Source organism: Megalobrama amblycephala, linkage group LG11 (assembly GCF_018812025.1).
Source record: "Megalobrama amblycephala isolate DHTTF-2021 linkage group LG11, ASM1881202v1, whole genome shotgun sequence".
NCBI classification, from domain to species: Eukaryota; Metazoa; Chordata; class Actinopteri; order Cypriniformes; family Xenocyprididae; genus Megalobrama; species Megalobrama amblycephala.
The window spans coordinates 34517136-34532897 of NC_063054.1; the positions used below are offsets into that span (position 1 = coordinate 34517136).

Consider the following 15762-nt stretch of genomic DNA (forward strand, 5'->3'; position numbering starts at 1 on the left):
TAACTAGGCTAAAAAAAAAGAAAAAACATCTGGATTTTGGAGTTAGTTGAATCAATGTTAAAATGATAAAGTTATTTTTCAATAGACATATTTTTTGTTTTTGTGTGAAAAGAGGGTGGGTGGTGGCAGTGGGGCTCATTAGGTGCTCAGCACCCCTAAAGCTCTGACCCTAGAATCACCCCTGTCCCATAATATATGTTGCTTCATCAGCTCTTTTCTCACTGTGTCTGAAACAGTTCAATAAAGCATTCAGTCTCTCTAAACCCCTCCTTTCCGAGAGCCTACTCTGCTCTGATTGGTCAGATGGCCCATTCTTTTGTGATTGGTCTACAGCCTAAAGCGTGTGTCGTAAACAAATGTCCATTACCATATCTGAGGGTGCTTTCACACTAGTCATGTTTGGTTTGATTAAACCTGGTGCGATTGCTCGGTTAGTGCGGTTCATTTGAACATAATATGTGAATGCTGCCATCCGAACCCTGGTGCGCACCAAACAAGCGGACCGAGACCGCTGAAAAGATGGGTCTCGGTCCGCTTCCAAACGTACTCTGGTGCGGTTATATATGAACGCAACACGGACCAAAGACATGTAAACGAACCAAAAACAGGAAGACGAGACCCTAAAATGGAAAGAATCCTCACGTATGTCGGTTTTTCTAGTCATAGACGCGAGTTTGCCCATGACATCAGACGCGCGTCTCCACGCAGCAGATCATTTGTGTGTATGACGGCTGGATTCCCGCCGCTGTTTTGACTACTTTTCACATTTTATAAGCTCTTCACAAGTTTCCAACTGGCCAAAATACCATTACATGCAGGCTACGCACCACTACACACACACAACGAGCGCATTTACCTCAGAAAACAGCATTGTTTTGGATGTTCGGTAAGTTCCGTCTGAAAATAGGCAATACGTCATAAAATCCGACCAATCAGGTTGTAAATGTAACCCTATGCCTTAAGGTTCGGTATCTTTTGGTTCGGTGATAAAATTGCCAATCTGAACGCTAATCGGACCAGGACTAAATGTTTTTTTTTCTTCTTTGGTCCGGACCAAATGAACCAAACGAACCGAACTACAAGTGTGAACGCACCCTGAATCTCAGCTCCAGCGGTTTCCTCAGGAATTGATACACCGTGATACGAACAGCAACGAAGGTGTCAGTTTTACCGTATAAATTCGAGTCAGAGTCCTCATCCTTTTGAAATGCAGCAAAGTGGATTTGCTTTGGCATAGCAGAAAACAGCATCTTCTTGACATGTTGACAAACACACCTAACTCTTCCAGGCCTCAGCTACAAGTACAGTGTTTGAGGGCGGGTCAAGAAAGTAACGTACATGAAAAGTAATATCCGAAAAAGCTCAATAGGGGGACTTAAAAGGGTTAGTTCACCCAAAAATGAAAATTCTGTCATTAATTACTCACCCTCATGTCGTTCCAGAGCCGTAAGACCTTCGTTCATCTTTGGAACACAAATTAAGATATTTTTGATGAAATCCGAAGGCTCAGTGAGGCCTGCATTGCCAGCAACACTACATAATTAATCAACACTTGAGCTTTCGAATCAGTGGTTCGGAGCGTATATCAAACTGCCAATGTCACGTGACTTCAGTTAACAAGGCTTTGTTACATCATAAGTGTTTCAAAATTTCAATGGTTCACCACTGGAGGGCGTGACTTTGGCAGTTTGATACACTCTGAACCACTGATTCGAAACAAAAGATTCGTAAAGCTTCGAAGCTTCATGAAGCAGTGTTTTGAAATCGTCCATCACTAGATATTGTTGAATAAAGTCCTTATTTTATTTTTTTTGGCACACAAAAAGTATTCTCATCGCTTCATAACATTAAGGTTGAACCACTGTAGTCACATGAACTGTTTGAAATATGTCTTTAGTAGCTTTCTGGGCATTTGAAAGTGTTAATTATCTTGCTGTCAATGGAGGCCTCACTGAGCCATCGGATTTCATCAAAAATAGCTATCTTAATAATTTGTGTTCTGAAGATGAACGAAGGTCTTATGGGTTTGGAACGACATGAGGGTGAGTAATTAATGACAGAAATTTCATTTTTGGGTGAACTAACCCTTCAAGCATTTGCAACATATCTGCCAAACATTTGAGTTTGCATTCTAGCATAAAGTATACAGTATTTCCGGCCTCTAAGACTTTGTAAAAAACGTGATCCTTGTGTAATGAATGATACATGGCCTATATCAACAAAAGCACTTTTAGGACTCTAGGACTTTCCAGGCAATGATAACCAGGCCTCTTCTAATGGAGTAGACACGTCAAATTTTTCTCTGGCATATAAATATCCTTCGCTTCTCAACCTCCATTTGAGAGTCACATGGTGCAATCAAATGACAAAGCCATCGAGATGAAGTCATGACACAGTAAATCAAGTGAAAATCAAGTGAATTTCGAGCTTTTACAGGCACACAAAAGGAAAAGGAACAAAACACTGATAGGGAGTAATAATCCTTTCTTTTCCAGATTATATAAACTTAATAGGATTCCGAATGCAATCACTGTCTAACCTAATGCTTTTAGAGACACAGAAGAGGATCTCATCAAATTGCATCTGGACAGAATGATTCCCTCGTCTCCGCTTCTATACGCGCATCTCGCACATTTCCTGACCCCTTCGTCTCCGGCTCGAACGCCGTCCCCCTGTATTTACAGACAATAAAGACACAGAAGAATGTTTGCTTTGTCATGGAGTGAGGAATGTACTTCCATTAAATCATTCAAGATCATTTAGGTCCCCATTGGCTCCTACTTGTGCAATTCTGCTTTTTCTCTCTCGCTTCCAGCGTTCATTTGCACTTTGTCAAGGAAACAGACATTTTATGTCAAGGCCCTGGGGAATTAAATTAATAAAGAAAATGCATGGTAGATTATCTTCAATTATGAATACTGCCAGAACAGGAGTATAAAAAATAGATATTCAAACCATCCTCTGCAGAGCAGAAATGAAATTAATTTATTGGTATGTACACAGAGCCAAATGTGTTAGTGAGTGCTCAGACTTCAAATGTAAGGCATAAATGTAACATTTATTTCAGAATGAAGTAGTGTTTATGCTAAATTCAGCAATGCATGAAATGTAGCTTTAGTATTTATTTATTAGCTTTGAGGTCAAATATGCCTAAACGTTGGTCAAATTATTTGTATACACAATACAAAGTCTTTCTCTTACAAGAAAATACTGATGACTGATCTTGCGCTCCAATAAAATAATTTGATTCAAATAATTCAAAAAAAATTTTTTGTAAATAAAGAATATTTTCTGAAATGTATTAAAAAAACAATAAATTTGCAAATTATATTTCACAATGTAAATCGTAAACCCAGATCATTAAATAAATCATTAATTTAAGAAAAATATTTGCCACATGCCAGTGTTTTAATTAACTAAAATATTTTTTTAAATTATTTTTCGTTAATTGAAATAAAGCTGAAGTAAAATAATTAAAAAAAAAATTTAACTTGAAAAGCTTAAACTTAAAAAAAATAATAAACAAAAATTAAAAAATGTTGGCAAAAAAAATGACAAAGCACATAAAATTACTAAACCTTAAACTGAAAAAAATTAAAACTGAAAATATAAAAATAAAATCTAATACAAAATAATAACAAACAGTATCTAAATAATACTAATTACACTGCCACAAATAAAAACTGACAATATAAAAAAGCTAATTTAAAATATTAATAAATAATATATAAATAATACTAAAATAACACTGCCATTATTTCAGTATTATTTATATATTGTGTTATTTTAGTATTATTTATTAATATTTTAAACAACTTACAAGAGTTCTGACTTCTTAAAACCTGAAGCCTACATCTCCCTACATCTTACTAGCAGAACTGCGCTCGTAAAGCCAATTCATGAGGCCTTTGGTTGGTGTTACAATTCCGCACACACATTTCCTACAAAGTAATTTACAGTGTATTAATTGCAAGCACAGTCCCTCAGGAGCAGTCTCGGGTTAAGCGTTTCCTCAGGACACAGTCATGATCGAGCTGGATCATGAACTTGGTATCTTAGTGACTCTCTTGGTCTGCTTGGATTGTACCTGCAATCCTTGAGTTAGCAGCGAACCTCCTAAACCATTAGTCTGCACCCCCGAAACCTGTCTGAAATTGAGTAGGACACCTAAGGGTGAAAAATCTTTTTCTAAGCCGTAACAGATGCTGCTTTGAAATCTCCATGTCCCAATTATTGTTCACCTGTCAACACGAAGTCAAGCCATAAATCATCTTTGTAATTATCAATTGATTAAAAAAAGCTATCTGACAGAGAAAGCGGCTCGCAGGCCTAATACATCAATTTTAATGACATTTCTTAATCCAAAAGACTTGGCAATCACCAGAGACCAATTACAGGCCATGAGATAGAGGCAAACCGTTAATAACAAGAGTTAGCCTGTTTCGCCTCAACATCATGTGGAAAAAGGGCTTGCAGGGGTTCGTTTAAAACTGACTGGTAATCCACAAGCATTACGTTACACTGAATCTAAGGGTGTGTTCACACTTGTAATTTCTCTTGGTTCTTTTGGTCCAGGCCGGAAAAAGAAAATAATACATTTAGTCCTGGATCGCTTAGCATTCTCAGCATTGTCATTAACAGGGAGTTGGTCCTTCCTAACGGCTTCCGCTTAAAGGATTAGTTCACTTTAAAATGATTTACTCACACTCAAGCCATCCTATAGGTGTATATGACTTTCTTCTTTCCGATGAACACAATCGGAGTTGCTCCCAACACCCTGATGCTCCCAAGCTTTATAATGGCAGTGAACAGAAACCACCTGTTTGAAGCTCAAAAGTGCATCCATCCATCATAAACATACTCCACACAGCTCTTGGGGGTTAATAAAGGCTTTCTGAAACGAAGCAATGCATTTGAGGAAGAAAAATATCCATATTTAACACATTATAAAGTAAAATAACTAGTTTCCGGCCAAACGGGTCCTACTTATGCCTAAAGCGTAACTTACGCGACATACTACTGGTATTACGCTACATCCTATGTTATATGTCGCGTATTTTGCGCTTTTATTAATATAACTCCGATTGTATTTGTCTGAAAGAAGATAGTCATATACACCTAGGATGGCTTGAGGGTGAGTAAATCATGGGGTAATTTTCATTTTAAAGTGAACTAATCCTTTAAGACCAAACCTAAAGATACAAAACAAAAATGGCTATTATGACGTATATTTTGCGAAGGAACTTACCGAACATCCAAAACAAAGCTGTGTGCTGGTCTAAATGCTCTCATTGTATGTGTGTACATATGATGGTATTTTTATCAGCTGAGAACTCATGAAGAGCTTTTAAAATGTGTAAAGGAGTCAAAACAGCACCAGGAATTCCTCTGTTTCACACAAACGAAGATCTGCTTTCTGATGTACCGTGTAACTGTGAGCCGCAACGAAGCTCCTATGATGAAAAACATAGGTATGTTCGAGCATTCTGTCCTTATTAGGGTCGAATCTCGTGACATCACATCCTGTTTTTGGTTCATTTTGATGTCTTTGGTCCATGTTGCGTACATATTTCAGTCGAACCGCACCAGACTTCGTTTGAAACTCTCCCACAAACACAACACGTTTCCACCGAAATTACCTGGAGCAATCTGTCCCAGGAACTTTTTCCTCCAGACCTGTTCCTGTCTAGGTCCCTATAATTTCCGCGATCACGGAATCACGGACGGAATTGCGGAATCCAGTCATAAAAACGGAATTTACTATATAATGTGGAATGTCACGGAATTTGTCAAATTTTTGATGAATGAATTAAAAGCAGGTCAGTACACGTAAATTAAATTGCGATATAGACTAGCGACTGAATATTAAACCGCAAAAAGACTATTTAAACATGAATCCTGCATGCCCGTGTGCCGCTTCGTTTGAGAAAACTACCGTCATAAACACAGAGAAACTCAAAGCTCTAGGCAAAAGTTTGATTTAACTTGACAGAAACATATTACTGTTGTACAGTAGAATTTAGATAAATTAATTTAATAATAAATTATTAAAATATATTTTAAACAATCTCAGTGTTTCTTCCATGTTTTAATTTTAACAGTAAAGCTCTGTTGTGCAGCACATTGTTTGACAAAAAAGTTTAATTTCATGATTAAAAGATCAATTAAATGGTATGCGTTCATTTGATTGCCAGAAAAATTTAAATACACAGCAGAACTTCTGAAGAAAAAAAAAATCATAAAAATAATTTTTTTTATTTAATTAATATTGTTATTTTTAAGAATTCAATTAATTAGACATGCTTTTTGATTATTAAAATGGAATTAAACCATTAAAATGGAATCCAGTAAACAGAATTTGGTAAAAATAAAATTTGAGGGGAAAGAATAAAAAGTAGGGCCCAAAAAAAAATGTAATTTTTTGTTAAACTTTTATTAAATTGTTGGTAAATTGGACAATATTCATTATTTCAATAAATTAGACATGCTTTTTGATTACTAAAATTTAATTTAACCATTAAAATGGGGTAAAAAAAAAAATAAAACGGAAAAAAACGGAATCCAGAAAAATAAAAACGGAAAAAACTGAATTTGGGAAAAAATAAAACGGAATTTGGAAAAAAATAAAACGGATTTTATAGGGCCCTACCTGTATGCATAAGATCTTCCTTCAAATTCAGCACACAAATTAAGGTATTTTTGATAAAATCCTTGAGCTCTCTGACTCCTCCATAGACAGCAATTTAACCACCACTGTCAAGGCCCAGAAAGGTACTAAAGACTTAATAGTCCATGTGACTGCAGTGGTTCAACCTTAAATTTTATGAAGTGATGAGAATACTTTTTGTGCACATAAACGAAACAAAAATAACTTTATTCAACAATTTCTTCTCAGTCAGTCAGTCTCCTCCGCAGTGAACACAGTGTTTATGTCCAAATGCCGGCTCATAATTGGTCAACGCTGTTCACGTGAGCAGCACGACGCATGCGTGTGATGCTGATGCAGGAGTTGGACAATAATGAGTTGCTGTTCTGACATAAACAGCTCTCAGATTTCATCAAAAATATCTTAATTTGTGTTCCGAAGATGAACGAAGGTCTTACGGGTCTGGAACGACATGAGGGTGAGTAATTAATGACAGAATTTTCATTTTTTGGGTGAACTAACCCTTTAATAAAGCCTGAAACTCATTGCAGTCCATTGTCATATTTTTTAACTCCATTGTTGATTCGAAGAGCAAACTCTTACTCTTACATACCGCAACAGACTTTTAAAAATGGTGGTTGAAATAAAATGGTGCGTGGAGTCAACCAATCAAAATGCAGCATGAACTCAACCAATGTTGCAGCACCCGAGTCCCACCCCCAAAAGTTCCAGAACTTTGAAAAAAGTACTTCCTCATGAGCAGGGACTTTCTGGGGGGAAATTTTTACCCAGAATTTCATGTATACCCTGGTCCCAGCAGTTAAAACACACAGAGTACCACCCCAAAGTCCCTAGTTCCTGCGGTGGAAACACGGCTTAACAGAGCAATCGCATCAGAGCACATCTAACCAAACCAGCCAAGTGTGTACACACAATCTCATCTGAACCGTCATGATGTTCCATTTTTCAAGACATAAGACTTTGGTAGAAAGCCAATGGATCCATGAAGTGCAATTAAACAAAAAAGACTTCATGCACTACTATCACAGTTCAAGATTAGCATAGTAAGTAATTTATTTGAAATATTCAATAAACACCTTAAGGGCAAAACTAAATTAGGAGACTTTTTAAAACACTAGATTTGTTTGGACTCAATAAAATGACAAAATATTACCCAACTGTCCCTAGATACACTTCATAGCCAAGAGTATCCAGACACCCACTTCTAATTAACAGGTTTTGTTAAGCCGATTAATTACAGTAAAGCCAAATCTTAATGCTACGGCATACAATGACATTCTGTGGTAACCATTTGGAGAAGGTCCATTTATGTCCCCTGAGCACAGTGCAAGGTCCGTACAGAAATAGTTTATTGACTCTGTTGGGGGGGTAGACTTGACTTACCCGCACAAAGCCCAGACCCAAACCCCACTGAACACATTTGGGATGAATGGGAACACTGACTGTGAGCCAGACCTCATCGCCCGACATCAATGCCTGATGCTCTTGTGTCTGAATACGAGCAAATCCCAGCAGTCATGTTCCGTTGGAAAGTTTTCCCAGAGGGAGTGGAAGCTGTTAGGAAGGACCGACTCCCTGTTAATGCCAGTGGGTTTGAAATTAAACCCTCAAGTATATACATACTGTTGCCCATTTAGTATGTATATATTTCCACAAAAATATTAAGCTGTACATGTGTTCTCAGCAAAGATAATAATAAGAAGAAGAAGAAGAAGAAGAAGAAGAAGAAGAAGAAGAAGAAGAAATGTTTCTTGAGCAGCAAATCAGCATATTAGAATGATTTCTGAAGGATCATGTGACACTGAAGACTGGAGTAATGATGCTGAAAATTCAGCTTTGCATCACAGGAATAAATTGCATTATAAAATATATCAAAATAGAAAATAGGTATTTTAAATGATAATATTATTTCACAATATTACTTCTTACTGTATTTATAATCACATAAACATGGCCTTGGTAAGAGACTTCTTTAAAAAAAAAAAATCTTGACCCCAATTTACATATTTATAATATAAAATAATATAATATAATATAATATAATATAATATAATATAATATAATATAATATAATATAATATAATATAATATAATATAATATAATATAATATAATATAATATAATATAATAAGCTGGTGTTTTGGTGATTTTTGTGCAGATCAACACACTATAACGATAAAAAGTTCCAGTAATGTTTCACAAACACTAGGGCTGCAAGATTTATTGAAATATCGAAAACGTACATATTGCGAGATGCATATCACAACGGCTGTCTGAGTGATTTTTTCTTGTTTACATTAAATTTGAAATGACATTGTCAGATTTGTGACATTACTTCATGCTAAAACACTGTTGTTCACTTTCAGAAGTTGTAGTGATGCTTTGTTTTCCCAGAAAGAATTTGAAATATATATATATATTTGTAATATCATTTTCAATTTTTAAATATATTTAAATATAATTTAAATTGAAGCTGCAGTCTATAACTTTTTTGGTTAAAAATGATCCAAAATCAATTTTTGAGCAAGTACATAACCAGCCAGTGTTCAAAACTATCTCCTTACCTTAGCCCGATACACAACAGTAAGCTTGTAATAATGTTTTCTAATTTGAGTGGTACTGGTAGGTTTCCACGGGAAATTTGAGCATAACATTAACAATTTAAGAAGAAAGTATAACAATAATAATAATTTGGACAGTTTGATGTGATATGAGCTAAGCAATCGTTAGATTTAATCACCATTGGTAGCGCGATTTATTGTAATTTACTGTTGGTCAGAATAAAAGTGGCAGATTTGTTACTTGTTCAGATGACATTTTCCGGTGAAAATTCTTATTTTGGAATACTTCCAAGACTACAATCTGTGATTCCGAAGTACAGTATCCACCGGTGAGGTGACCAACCACACATTCTCCTCAAAACATTAGATTCATCCGCGCTGAGAAGCCGTGCCGACGCACAACCCACGTAAAGATAAGAGCTGCGTCTCATTTCGGAGGCTGCGTCCTTCGGAGGTTGCATTTGAAGGCTGCGTACGTCATCAGGGATGTCTTATTTAAGAAAAGTAACAATAATAAAATCGATGGCTATTCCTTGTGAGGTGTTAAATTCTGTATTTTCTTTCTTACTTTGCAATCCAACGGTTATTTTTTCGTAAATGAGACCGCCTCAATGACGTATGCAGCCTTCAAATGTGACCTCCAGAGGACGCAGCCTTCGAAATGAGACGCAGCTGATAATTATGCAAATAACTGCACTTGCAGGTTTCAAACAGAGATGGCAACAAAGAGGTAAAACTTACAGACTGCAACTTTAAATTGATTTTACACACTTTACACGCATTATCATATCGCATATCTAATTAAGATACCGCATATCGCGTTTTTCTTCAATATCGTGCAGCCCTAACAAAGACAAAGTGTCACTTCTCAATCTGCATTTTAAACAAGCACACTTATCAAAGAAAATATAAAAAAATTATTAAATAAAAGGTTTTAAAATGACAAATTGGTACCATTACGGTACCATAGATAAAAGTACCATTTTATAATTTAAAACCTTTTTAATATTATGCTTGAAAAGTGTGCTTGTGCAGCTGACCTTTAATAAATGTCATTATTTTGTTTGATACCTAATGCAAAGAGATTCTCGTATTTTAATTTGAAGCATAAATCCAAACACTTTTTGTGGCAACTGATTATATTTTGCTTTGTATAATTATCAACAATCTTTTGATAAAGGCTTTTCCTGTGTCTAGGTTCTGAATTTCTCTTTCCTTTGAACCTTGGCAATGGCATCACACAGGAGAGAAAATTATACTACTTTCACATCATGCATGTTAGAGACAACATGCTGCCCGAATTCAGCTGAGGTTTCAACAGCGCAGCGGAAGTACAAATTTCTACTGCACACAATCTCAAAGCAACTAATAACAGTGGACATTTGTTCAATTTTTCTTCATAATTGTGCTCCCTGCCAGCTGCATTTCTTCTAAATGAAGGCTGCAACATGTAATTTCCTAAACCGTATTATTCAAATACAGCATGACAGTGGCAGTTCCACCCCCAAAATGAGGTCCCTTCCCAAATCATCACACTTTCTCCAATTGTGCTTCTCTCCAACTGCGCTACTAATTTTTACTGAACTACATTTGGGAGGCACAAATTGTCTGTGACACTTCCAAATTTATCATCAACGTTAATAGCGTGCTGCATAATCCGCTTGGTACAAAAGGAAATCAGAGCAAAGTACCATGATCAAATTATTCAATTGTGAAAAGGGTCATAAATACTAGTTGTAAACAGGAACAAATGTACTATCTGCAATCTAAAGCAGCAGTTCAGCAGCACTATGAGCTAGTTAGCAAGAGCCCAGCAGTCATGATACCATCTGCACTCTTAGGAGAAAAGGTTCAGAAGCTTAAAGGGTTCTGTCAGGCGCTAGTTTTAATTAGAGATGCACCGATGCATCAGCCAATAATAGGTATCGGTATTGTGTAAAAACAGCTAATTTTTTGGGTCGATTATATCCTGTCAATCAAAAGGGTGCAGAAAAACGTGTCAGACTGCAACTCATATGGTATGAGCTGCAGTCTGACACGTTTTTCTGCACCTTTTTGTAAAGAAAATCTCTCGTGTTGAATCAGAGCAAGTTAACGCGACAATAACGCAAAATGGCTACATAAAAAGCAAGCTCTATTTGACCCTATGAATCACCCGTAGTTCAAACCAGAGTTGCCAGGTCCGCTGTTTTTCCCTACACCACCTAACATTATTTGTAGCACAAGTGTAATGGCAGTGACGTCGGCGCCCGCCATTCAAAGCCATCCTTCCCTGCGTACCGCCAGAGCCGGAGCGTTAGCATTAGCCGTTACGCTTTTTTGGCTAAAGGTTGCGGGCTTGCCTTCCAGTGGCTTTGGCTGTAGCGCCTCAGGTCAAGCTTTAGCACGGAACGCGAGTCTTATCTTCCACTTTAATACAAATTATATATCTCGAAAAACATGTATGAATATCAGAAGGTATGTTGAAAGATACAGTACAACTTACCGAAATCCGAATCATGTCTCAGGTTATCACTCAATCTGTGTTTCAACCACGGAAAGACAGGTTGTGAACAATATCACTTAACATTGCATTTACCTCAGAAAGGTTAGCCGATGTTCACATTTCGTTAGTTAGCTATAAAAAGCTTATTTACTGTTAATTATATGTATAATTGAATAGCCATTAAGACAAGTGCTTATGAAAACTACCTTATGTGCAACTGAGTTTCAGGTTTTTTTTGACTGTAAATTATATTATATTACATTATATATTATATATTTATTTGACTTTATTATTATATAGCTCTATTGTTAACTTTAACCTCTAATATTATAGTGTACCAAATTAAAGGGTTCCCTGTATAGTTTGCAGCATTATTTGGGAGAGATTTTTTTTCTTAAGAAAAATAAAACTACAGTAGTCAACATTTGATCAAAAAAGTTCATCAAGTTGTCCTGAGAAGAAAGTTTTAGGACACCTTGATGAAAGGTTTTGATCCACTTCAAATGTTGACTACTGTATAATGGTATCGGCAGATAATCTGAATAATCATGGTATCGGCTGAAATTAGTATCGCTGCATCTCTAAATTTAATTCATTGTTTTAATTATTTTTTATTTTGATTATATTTTATGATTTAAACAGCTTGTAAAAACTAGAAAAAATTGAAATAACCATTAAATATTAAAGTATTATGCGATCATTTAGGACATTTCTCCTTTAAAATAGAGACAAATACACTAGGGTTCTTTATAGAACCCCACTGAACCTTGTTTTCTAAGAGTCCAGTTACACCCAGACAAAAGTTCATGTTATTCGAGGTAACAGGGAATAGGAACACCTCATAGCGACCTCCAGCATCAGTGTGAACATGGCGCAATGTAAACGTTTGACTCGTCTCTGCCCCTAAAACAAACCGCTGCACTCCAACTAAACTTTCGGAAGAAAGAAACCGCCTGAAGCAAATAATTCCATCACTGGATAAATGGATATCAGAGACATGAATACGATTACATCCCTTCTGAGGTGCTCTGATTGCTTTTGATGAAAGCGATGAAGGGTCTTTAATGACACGTCTATAGCTGTATGATTGAGTCAGAAACCCTCATTCCTGTAATCATTTCCCTTGGTGCACCCCGATGATTATACAAAAAACCATGCAGAAACTGATAGATTGGTTTTTATGTAGGACAACATGAAACAACATTTGCAATGTATCTAAAGGGATTCTTCAACCAAAAATGAAAATTCTGCTATATTTTACTCACCATGTGACTTTCTTTCTTCCATAGAACACAAAGTAAGATGTTTCACAGAATGTCCAAGCTGTTCTTTTTTCATACAGTATGAATGAATGGAGACTGGGGCTTTCAAACTACAAAATGGACAAAAAAAGCACTATAAAATTATCCACAAAAAGTCTATAAACTTATGGAATAGTCCGCAAGAGTTGTGCAGTATATTCAAAGTCACTATCTAAGGTTTAAGATGGCGGATTTTCAGTAAATAATTACTTAAATCTCACAAAAAGCTATCATACTGTTAAGGGTTGTCGCGGTTAAGGAATTTCCCCTGTGGTATTTTTGAGTGGCTCAATAGCCCGATATGTGGTATTACCGCCAAATATTATATATATATTATATATATATATATAATCTGTGTAACGAGGTCATATTCGAAACAGGAAGTTAGGAAGAGAATGTCAAAATAAGGGTCTACATTACAGAACATAAACCAACTTTCTGCTGATATTTCACGAGTATAAGCAGAACTACTCATCTCTGCGCGTTCTAGACGGGCTGTCAGTCAGTACAGTTACATTGTTGCGCCACAAGGTGGCGACAAGGGACTGTCTTTGAGTCTTTAAACCGTTCATTCAACTACATGTTCAAAAAAATGCTGATTCATTCAAAGAGAGATGTAAAGAAACAAGCTTTTTTCAAATCATTTTAACTTTAAGCACCACTTTATAAGGTTCAGCTGACTAGTAATCGATGCTAAGGCAAAGATTTCGCTATCCTTGGACACGGCCTTTTTTCACGAATATATATATGTCTCGGCCTGAAGGACAGGTAATTGCACGCGCTCAGTCGATCTCTCTCACATTCACTGTCTGTTTAGGCTTGTTTAGTGCAAATCTATGGAGCCTCTGTACAAATCACCAAGGTACACATTATGCTATCATTATTAACTTATTTAATATTTAGTACACATGCATGAAGTGTAAAACGAGAAGGACATAATCTTTCAAAAAATAACATGCAAATATTGCGGTTGCTGCAGTTTTTGCAGTCCTCTGCGGTTGGCTCATCAATAGCGCGGTATTACGATATTGCGGTTATCGCGACAGCCCTACATACTGTACACTACTGTTCAAAAGTCTCTTAAACTCACAAAGACTGCATTTATTTGATCAAAAATATAGCAAAACAGAATTTTTTTTGTAAAAAAGTGTCACAGAAAATGACAAAAAAAAAAACACCATAAAAAGTATCCAATAAGTCCATAAAGTCATGGAATAATCCACAAGAATTGTGCAGTACATTCAAAGCTTTCTGAAGCCATATGATCACTTTACACAAGATTTGAGTGCTACGGTGGATTTTACCCTCACATAAAGTTATCATGTTGACATCAGAAGAATGGCTTTTTTGAAGAGCAACAGTGTGAATCAATTTCCACATTTGCATAGTAAAGAGTCACTTGGACATTTTACAAAACAAATCATTTTGTGTGCCAAAGAACAAAGAAAATATACAGTTTTGGATCAACATCAGAGTGAGTAAATGAGGACAACATTTTCATATCTGGTTGAACTAACCCCTTTGAACTACTGAAAGTGTCTCTTCAAGCCACAGAGAGAAACAAAATTATGTCCATTATGGTGAATAATGAAAAACTTGCCTATTTACAATTATATAGCTATTTATATAGCTTTTATACAAACCCGATTCCAAAAAGGTTGGGACACTGTACAAATTGTGAATAAAAAAGGAATGCAATAATTTACAAATCTCATAAACTTATATTTTATTCACAATAGAATATAGATAACATATCAAATGTTGAAAGTGAGACATTTTGAAATGTCATGCCAAATATTGGCTCATTTTGGATTTCATGAGAGCTACACATTCCAAAAAAGTTGGGACAGGTAGCTGGACAGCTGGAGGACCAATTTGCAACTTATTAGGTCAATTGGCAACATGACTGGGTATAAAAAGATCCTCTCAGAGTGGCAATGTCTCTCAGAAGTCAAGATGGGCAGAGGATCACCAATTCCCCCAATGCTGCGGTGGAGCAATATCAGACAGGAGTTTCTCAGAGAAAAACTGCAAAGAGTTTGAAGTTATCATCATCTACAGTGCATAATATCATCCAAAGATTCAGAGAATCTGGAACAATCTCCGTGCGTAAGGGTCAAGGCCGGAAAACCATACTGGATGCCCGTGATCTTCGGGCCCTTAGACGGCACTGCATCACATACAGGAATGTTACTGTAATGGAAATCACATCATGGGCTCAGGAATACTTCCAGAAAACATTGTCGGTGAACACAATCCACCGTGCCATTCGCCGTTGCTGGCTAAAACTCTATAGGTCAAAAAAGAAGCCGTATCTAAACTGATCCAGAAGCGCAGGTGTTTTCTCTGGTCCAAGGCTCATTTAAAATGGACTGTGGCAAAGTGGAAAAATGTTCTGTGGTCAGACAAATCAAAATTTGAAGTTCTTTTTGGAAAACTTTGACGCAATGTCACCGGACTAAAGAGGACAAGGACAACCCAAGTTGTTATCAGCGCTCAGTTCAGAAGCCTGCATCTCTGATGGTATGGGGTTGCATGAGTGTGTGTGGCATGGGCAGCTTACACATCTGGAAAGGCACCATCAATGCTGAAAGATATATCCAAGTTCTAGAACAACATATGCTCCCATCCAGATGTCGTCTCTTTCAGGGAAGACCTTTTCCAACATGACAATGCCAGACCACATACTGCATCAATTACAACATCATGGCTGCGTAGAAGAAGGATCTGGGTACTGTAATGGCCAGC

At 36.5% G+C, this 15762-nt stretch overlaps 1 protein-coding gene across 2 annotated transcripts in view; it reads right to left on the minus strand.

Annotated features, from left to right (window-relative positions):
- LOC125278449 (kelch-like protein 29) overlaps positions 1-15762 on the minus strand; it is a 318939-nt gene that overhangs the window by 293325 nt on the left and 9852 nt on the right. Inside the window, exon 1 of one of the 2 annotated variants that reach the window (XM_048207642.1) lies at positions 2540-2641. The exons of the other annotated variant lie outside the window; for it this stretch is intronic. The gene's annotated coding sequence lies outside the window, so the exon portion shown is untranslated. Of the gene's footprint in view, positions 1-2539; positions 2642-15762 lie in introns of those variants that run through there. 2 annotated transcript variants of the gene reach the window in all.